Source organism: Oncorhynchus mykiss, chromosome 12 (assembly GCF_057628025.1).
Source record: "Oncorhynchus mykiss isolate SJ-2025 chromosome 12, ASM5762802v1, whole genome shotgun sequence".
Taxonomy (NCBI): domain Eukaryota; kingdom Metazoa; phylum Chordata; class Actinopteri; order Salmoniformes; family Salmonidae; genus Oncorhynchus; species Oncorhynchus mykiss.
Window position 1 is genome coordinate 72,163,519 of NC_143033.1, and position 8,273 is coordinate 72,171,791.

An 8,273-nucleotide genomic window follows, 5' to 3' on the forward strand; every position below is an offset into this window, starting at 1 on the left:
TCATATAAAAAATATATATATTCTGAAACAGAGCCCAAGGCAAGTCTATGCTTTTTTGTTCCACGTTTTATGTCTTTCCTACCCTCACTCTGCTTTCTTAGGGAGTAGGCGTAGGGTCTTACATTGAGAGTATCTTCATAATACTAATAGAGAATAATAGCAATCTATATTTTCAAGAGCATGTGTGTCTCGTGTTCATATTTCACAACCTCCGCAGGCTTTTGGAGTTGCCTAAATGCGATCAAGCAAAAATAATAGGCCTACTTGATTTAGGCTACATTATAGCAGTGGCGACCCGTCATTCAGTTTTGCATGTTAAATGATTGTCCCACTAAAAAAGCATTCCAGGTGAAGCTGGTTGAGAGAATGCCAAGAGTGTGCAAAGCTGTCATCAAGGCCAAGCGTACTACTTTGAAAAATCTAAAATATATTTTCCTTTGTTTAACACGTTTTTGGTTACTACTTGATTCCATATGTGTTATTTCATAGTTATGACTTCACTATTATTCTACAATGTAGAACATAGTAAAAAATAAAGAAAAACCCTTGAATGAGTAAGTGTGTCCAAACTTTTGACTGGGACTGTATATTATTGAGTTAATAAAGCCGCATACAAACATGGTCTCTTTTTGGTTTTCTCATTGCACCCATACAGTTTGCGCACGTCAACGAGTGCCTGGGTAGCCAAGCGCTCAAATAGAACTTGGTTCTATTTGTGACACTTGACGTGCTGCAAGTCTCGCATCTTAGTTTTTAGGAGCATTTACCCACGTGGGTGATTGAAAGATGAACTGAGGTCCAGTTGGTAGTGTTAATGCACCTTAAAGTTGGTTGTCAACCGACATATAAAGTCCAAACAAGAAGAAGCCTGAAGGAGGAGAGATCACTAGAAACTAACTCGGCTTACCCTTTTATCTGTGGATTATTGTCGGAGTAGAGGACCTTGTGCATTTCAGGTAAAATAACAACCAAATGTTTATATCCCAGGAAAAATTAGCTAGCGATAGCTAGCTAGCTAAATTGCCATACATGTTTAATGCTTTTCAACCCGTCCCCAAATTAATGTAGTTGGTTCAGAGTTTGTTTTGATATTTCAACCTGCATGACCTGATCTTGTCTGGTGTGGGTGGACAAAATCAACATGCATGCGATGGCACCTGCGGTCTTGTCAGCAAATAAGCCGTAAGCCGTAGGCAGAACTTTACCGCAATTATGATTATGATTATTAAGTCGGTTGGCGGAAATAAAAGTAGAGGCTTTGTCTCCGGCAATACCATTCACATATAACGAAAAGTTGGCAAAAAGTTGTCGGGATGCTAAAGTTGGCATAAAAACGTATTGTTTTGAAAGGTGTATTGGAAGGCAGAAGCAATCGCTCCTGCAGATGGACAGGAGGAGGATGGAGAAGTCCCTGACAGATGAGGACCCAGATGGAGGGGGAGAGCAATCATTTGTCAAACATCTCCGTTCTCACCGGTGCTGTTTGCTGACTGACTGATATCGCGGGGTTATCTGATCTAATAAGTGACTAGAGACAGAGAAAACATGATCAAAGCAATTGTATTGTGACATTTGACTACTACAGAAATCCAAGAGAAAATGAGGGGGCACCCGGATTTGAACCAGGGACCTATTGATCTGCAGTCAATTGCTCTACCACTGAGCTATACCCCCTGTTGCAATAAAGTGCAAACAGAGGTGTTATCATTGTATTGTTGGTTTTAGGCCAGGGCCATGTGATTACTGCCAGGGCCATGTGATCAGACTGGGGAACCACCTCCTTTCTCTCATTGAGTATTGGTTATTGTGTGCACCAGAGGACAGAGAGCCACTCAACTTCACACTGTAGCATGGGCCATGCACTGCTCTGCTGAGCAAACAATAGCAAACAAAGGAAGCTGCGTGGTGGTCACATACAAACTGGCACTCTGATACAGTCACACAAAGCACACCTTTCCATCAGTCATTCTGAATAGGAACTGCTTAACCCTAACAATAAAAGACACACACACCGAGACCCTGCATTGTGACCCCTTCATGCGGCTTCTGAAAAGTCAATAAGCATCAGGGCACTGTTTCTGTGTCAAGACTATCAGGTTGTCCTGGCTGAGTGGTTAAGCCAATGGACTAGACATCCATTGAGGTTCCTGTGCAGGTTTGAATACGGCTGACAACAAAAGCTTATGATACTGTCTCATGGATGTTTATAGTTCCTCAAGACTCTTCCCGGGTAGTCTCCAATGTTGTTGTTTTCATCTAAGAGATATATTGTAGAGTGCCACTTTAATAAACTTTTCTAAACTCTAAACGCTGTTTTTTTTATTTTTATAAAGTCTCAACTGAGCAGTATCCAATGTCTTTGTACTTTATTTTGTAAATACCCTCTGCCAAGAAGCTGATTCTCAACAGTCCTGTATTTACAGAGTAGAGAGACAAAGAACAACAAAGAAAAGCTCTCTGACTAAAAGCATGCTGAATTGGTCTAATTTTTAAGGACGCTACAGTGTCCTCCACTCATCCCCATCGGCTCTGTCTCAGTGTCGGGGAAAGATTGCCCTGCAATTCTCACTCAGCCGCTTATGGAACGTAGAGCCATGTAAGCCAGGAGGAGCTGTGGGAATTGAAAAAGCCAGAGGGCACAGCTAGGAAAGTTCACACTAAATTCTCTCTTTTTCTCTTTTAATTCTAGCAGAATGGAGAAAGCACAGTTCTGAGAGCCAAAGTCCAGTGACTTTGAGGGTCGTGTTTCACAGAAAATGGGTTTTCTATAGATTTGACAGGCCAGAGAGACACATAATGATGCAAACACAACTTGAGGGAGATAAACAGACCAAACCATCATCAAAGGAAAAATGATGCGCTGTCGCTCTTTTTCCTCTGTCTCTCAAACACATATTTGAATTATGATGTGTCTCCATAAAGCAAGATCCAGAACCTCATTAACTGTGACCCCAGCTCTTGACCCCTGGGAGTAGCAGAGTAACAACGAGAGGAGAGTAGGCCTTATTCTTCTCATCAGCTCGGTAATCATCATCATATGGATTTCCTTCCTTTCATCATTCCTGCTCTTCACAAGTCCTTTCACCCACAGTCCCACATAGTCATAGTACCTTACATCAAGACAAGACTCCCTCTCCTGTCCATTGCCATGTCAACGGAACAACAGATTCCAATGGGCAGCATTCTCATGGACCATTAGGTGCTTGTTATGGGCAGGGGGCTCAGATGGCGTTGTCATGGTTTCTCAGTTTTCTCAGACAAGAAAGTACCAATAGAAAAGGCAGGGAAGACAAAACCACTCTAGTATGGGAACCCTCTCAAGGCACAGGTATGGATGGACATATTTTATCATTGTAAAAATACATAATTTGATGGCAATATGCAGAACACACACACAAGATCAGCATATTTCACAGATACCAATAACACTGATCCACCATGGTGAGGCAATGATATTGATCAGTATTGATCCCAATGTTGTATTGATGGATCAATCCTTCAACAGTCTCTCGTTTAACTGCTTGGATTATTAAAACACATAACAGATCATCTCTGAAGTTAAGGGATGACACCATAGAACTTTCAAAATGTACAGGTGAGATACGCTCTTCTGCACATACACATTTTGCAACACTTCAATCACAACCCTAGAGAAGGAGGATCTACAGTATAGTAACTCAGCTTCCTCAATAGCCACATAACAGGGGTTGGAACCTAAATTATTTCCCAGTCGTTTTGTTCTGAACATCATTTTTTTTAAATATATATTTTTCGTTCCACTGTTCTGACCAGCAAAATAAAGTTCTGAATCGGATCGAAACCCCAAAAAGTACTGGTTCATATCATTATATTTCTGTTACTTTTTTAACCTGTGAAATCAACCGTTTTTTACATTTAGCTCATTCATTTAGTCCACCAATCAGTGCGGATAGAGCAGGCAAGTTAGTTGTTTACATGCGTCATGGACAGACAAGTGTAGTCTATGGCGCAAGACGCGACTGAAATTCAGCGGGTGGGGAGAGAGCGAGAGAGGGTTGAGGAGGAGGCTTGAAGTGCTGGGCATCTTATGACATGCATTATATGAATTAGTTCCACAGAATTATACCGAGAAGGAGCGGCTTCTATGAAGGAACTTTGAATGTCTTTTGAGCTAGCTAGCTAACATGCCTGTGTGTGCAGTGTGGCACCAGAATTAAAAATCCTTCTTAGCTTTTTGTAGTTAATAAATCCAATGTGATTTATAGGCCTATAGTATCCTTAACTATCATTGAAAAGGTGAATCCATTCTTATATACAGTTGAAGTCTCAAGTTTACATACACCTTAGCCAAATACATTTAAACTCAGTTTTTCACAATTCCTGACATTTAATCAAATCAAATCTATTTATATAGCCCTTCGTACATCAGCTGATATCTCAAAGTGCTGTACAGAAACCCAGCCTAAAACCCCAAACAGCAAGCAATGCAGGTGTAGAAGCACGGTGGCTAGGAAAAACTCCCTAGAAAGGCCAAAACCTAGGAAGAAACCTAGAGAGGAACCAGGCTATGTGGGGTGGCCAGTCCTCTTCTGGCTGTGCCTTGTGGAGATTATAACAGAACATGGCCAAGATGTTCAAATGTTCATAAATGACCAGCATGGTCCAATAATAATAAGGCAGAACAGTTGAAACTGGAGCAGCAGCACAGCCAGGTGGACTGGGGACAGCAAGGAGTCATCATGTCAGGTAGTCCTGAGGCATGGTCCTAGGGCTCAGGTCCTCCGAGAGAGAGAAAGAGAGAATTAGAGAGAGCACACTTAAATTCACACAGGACACCGAATAGGACAGGAGAATTACTCCAGATAAAACAAACTGACCCTAGCCCCCCGACACATAAACTACTGCAGCATAAATACTGGAGGCTGACTCATCTCATTATATAAATCTGCTAACTCTGGAGGGCGACAGGAAAACTTAAACACAAAACAGAATAAAACATATTCAAGCTTTATATTTAATCCTAGTAAACATTCCCTGTCTTAGGTCAGTTAGGGTCACCGCTTTATTTTAAGAATGTGAAATAATAGTAGAGAGAATGATTTATTTCATCACATTCCCAGTGGGTCAGAAGTTTATATACACTCAATTAGTATTTGGCAGAATTGCCTTTAAATTGTTTAACTTGGTCAAATGTTTCGGGTGGCCTTCCACAAGCTTCCCACAATAAGTTTTTGGGCCCATTCCTTCTGACAGAGCTGGTGTAACGGAGTCAGTTTTGTAGGCCTCCTCGCTTGCACGCGCTTTTTCAGTTCTGCCCACAAATTGTCTATAGAATTGAGGTCAGGGCTTTGTGATGGCCACTCCAATACCTTGACTTTGTTGTCCTTAAGCCATTTTGCCACAACTTTGGAAGTATGCTTGGGTCATTGTCCATTTGTAAGACCCATTTGTGACCAAGCTTTAACTTTAACAAAGACTGATGTCTTGAGATATTGCGTCAATATATCCACATAATTTTCCTACCTCATAATATCTTCTATTTTGTGAAGTGCACCAGTCCCTCCTGCAGTAAAGTACCCCCACAACATGATGCTGCCACCCCAGCGCTTCACGGTTGGGATGTTCTTTGGCTTGCAAGCCTCCCCCTTTTTCCTCCAAACATAATGATGGTCATTATGGCCAAACAGTTCTATTTTTGCTTCATCAGACCAGAGGACATTTCTCCAAAAAGTAGAATCTTTGTCCCCATGTGCAGTTGCAAACTGAAGTCTGGCTTTTTTATGGCAGTTTTGGAGCAGTGGCTTCTTCCATGCTGTGCGGCCTTTCAGGTTATGTCGATATAGGACTTGGTTTACTGTGGATATTGATACTTTTGTACCTGTTTCCTAGAGCATCTTCACAAGGTCATTTGCTGTTGTTCTGGGATTGATTTGCACTTTTCACACCAAAGTACGTTCATCTCTAGGAGACAGAATGCGTCACCTTCCTGAGCGGCATGATGGCTGCATGGTCCCATGGCGTTTATACTTCCGCACTATTGTTTGTACAGATGAATGTGGTACCTTCAGGCTTTTGGAATTTGCTCCCAAGGATGAACCAGACTTGTGAAGGTCTACAATTTTTTTCTGATGGCTTGGCTGATTTGTCTTGATTTTCCCATGATGTCAAGCAAAGAGGCACTGAGTTTGAGGGTAGGCCTTGAAATACATCCACAGGTACAACTCCAATTGACTCAAATGATGTCAATTAGCCTATCAGAAGCTTCTAAAGCCATTACATCATTTTCTGGCATTTCCCAAGCTGTTTAAAGGCACAGTCAACTTAGTGTATGTAAACTTCTGACCCACTGGAATTGTGATACAGTGAATTATAAGTGAAATAATCTGTCTGTATACAATTGATGGAAAAATTGCTTGTGTCATGCACAAAGTAGATGTCATAACCGACTTGCCAAAACTATTGTTTGTTAACAATAAATTTGTTGGTTGAAAAACAAGTTTTAATGACTCCAACTTAAGTGTATGTAAACCTCCGACTTCAACTGTAGCGAATTAAAAAATCTCTCTCCCTATCTTCTGAATCAAGCTTGTAACATCAGTACAGTAGCCTATGCTTTGGAGGGGGGAGGGGCAGGTAGCCTAAACACATACAGGAAAGGTGAATATACCCAGCTTGCAGACAGACACTGGAATACATTTCTGAGGGACAGAGTGAGTGCTTTGCATAGGTGTTTTGTTGTAGGACTAGAAAAACAATACCTGGAATATTATTAACCATTTCCCATGCTTTTAAAATAACGGTTCTGTTTTCAAACAGTATGGATCACTTTCGTTCCAGGTTCCGTTTCTGTTTCTTGAAGAATTGTGTTATTTTCCGGTTTTCGGTTCTGTTTCCTGAACCGGTTCCAACCGCTGTTCAATAAACCAACAGATGGGATGATATCATTAATCTCACAGCTCCCCACCACACCATCATACCAGTTGACAGACCAGAAGGTGTATCGCAACGATAATGGTCACTACCAAACCAAGACATGCACGTTGACACTACTGTGATAAATTGTCAGTGATGAATGCTGCCCACCATTTGTGATCATCTTTGAAAACTGCAATTGATTAATTATTAGAGTGCTTTTGTGGTACCACAGCTACCCCCCTCTTCAACCCCCCCACCCATACACAGGTTTTGTGTCCCAATGCAGGCAGACGCCGAGGACTACAGATGCCGGGAAAAGGACAATGGAGATATTCTCAGCAGCAAATAGAGCCCAACCGATATATCAGTTCACCAATATTATCTGCACCGATAACCATTACTCAATAAATAGGATGGAAAAAGGGAATCTCATGTTTATCTGAACACTTGAGGTCATTCTCATGATGTGTCATTATTGTCACAATGTACGAAAACAACATTTGAAGCATAATTATTGGACCATTTATCTTTTGGAGGACAATTTATGAAAATTCAGTGTGGAAAAATGACACTTTAATTTCCCTGCTGTAAAACAGTATACTAACAGATATATCGGTATCGGTAAGTTTTGCCCCCAAAAATAATCGGTATCGGACCCAAAAAAAGCATATCTGTCAGGCTTTAGCAGCAATGGCTACTTTTCTAAGAACTAAAGGAAGTCTAACTCAAAATAACTGTAACTAATCAATATCAAATGTCTAAATAGTGTGTGATGGAGGCAAACCACGCTGAGGCAAACAGCACCCAGCATCCATTTCACACTGATCCCAGTCCTGTGCCCTGATGTGGGTCTGAATTGTGTGATGCAGAGAGAGAAGGGAGATCACAGGGCTTAAGGACCCTGGTCAAAAATAGTGCACTAGAGCCTCCCGAGTGGCACAGTTGTCTGAGACATTGCAGTGCTTGAGGCATCACTACAGACCCAGGTTCAATCCCAGGCTGTGTCACAGCTAGCTGCGACCGGGAGACCCATGAGAAGGCGCACAATTGGGCCAGTGTTGTTAGGGGAGGAGTTGCTGGCCTGGATTTCCATATCCAATTGAACTCTAGTAAGTTCAAAGCTAGTAAATTGACTTAGGTTGCCAGCTGGACAGTGTTTCCTCTGACACATTGGTTCTTCTGGGTTAAGCGAGCAGGGTGTCAAGATGCCGTGTGGCTTGGCAGGGTTGTGTTTCGAAGGATGCATGGCTCACGATCTTTGCCTCTCCCGAGTCCATAGGGGAGTTGCAACAATGGGACAAGACTGTAACTACCAATTGGGGAGAAAGTAAAAAAATGTTGTTTAAATAGTACAGTACAACCAGTCACCAGTAAAAAGC

The 8,273-nt window shown here is 41.7% G+C and overlaps 1 non-coding gene across 1 annotated transcript; it reads right to left on the bottom strand.

The window, feature by feature from the left end:
- Positions 1 to 1,602: 1,602 nt before the first annotated feature.
- trnac-gca (transfer RNA cysteine (anticodon GCA)) lies at positions 1,603 to 1,674 on the bottom strand. The gene has a single exon. It is a non-coding gene; the product is annotated as a tRNA-Cys (tRNA).
- Between the last annotated feature and the right edge of the window lie 6,599 nt (positions 1,675 to 8,273).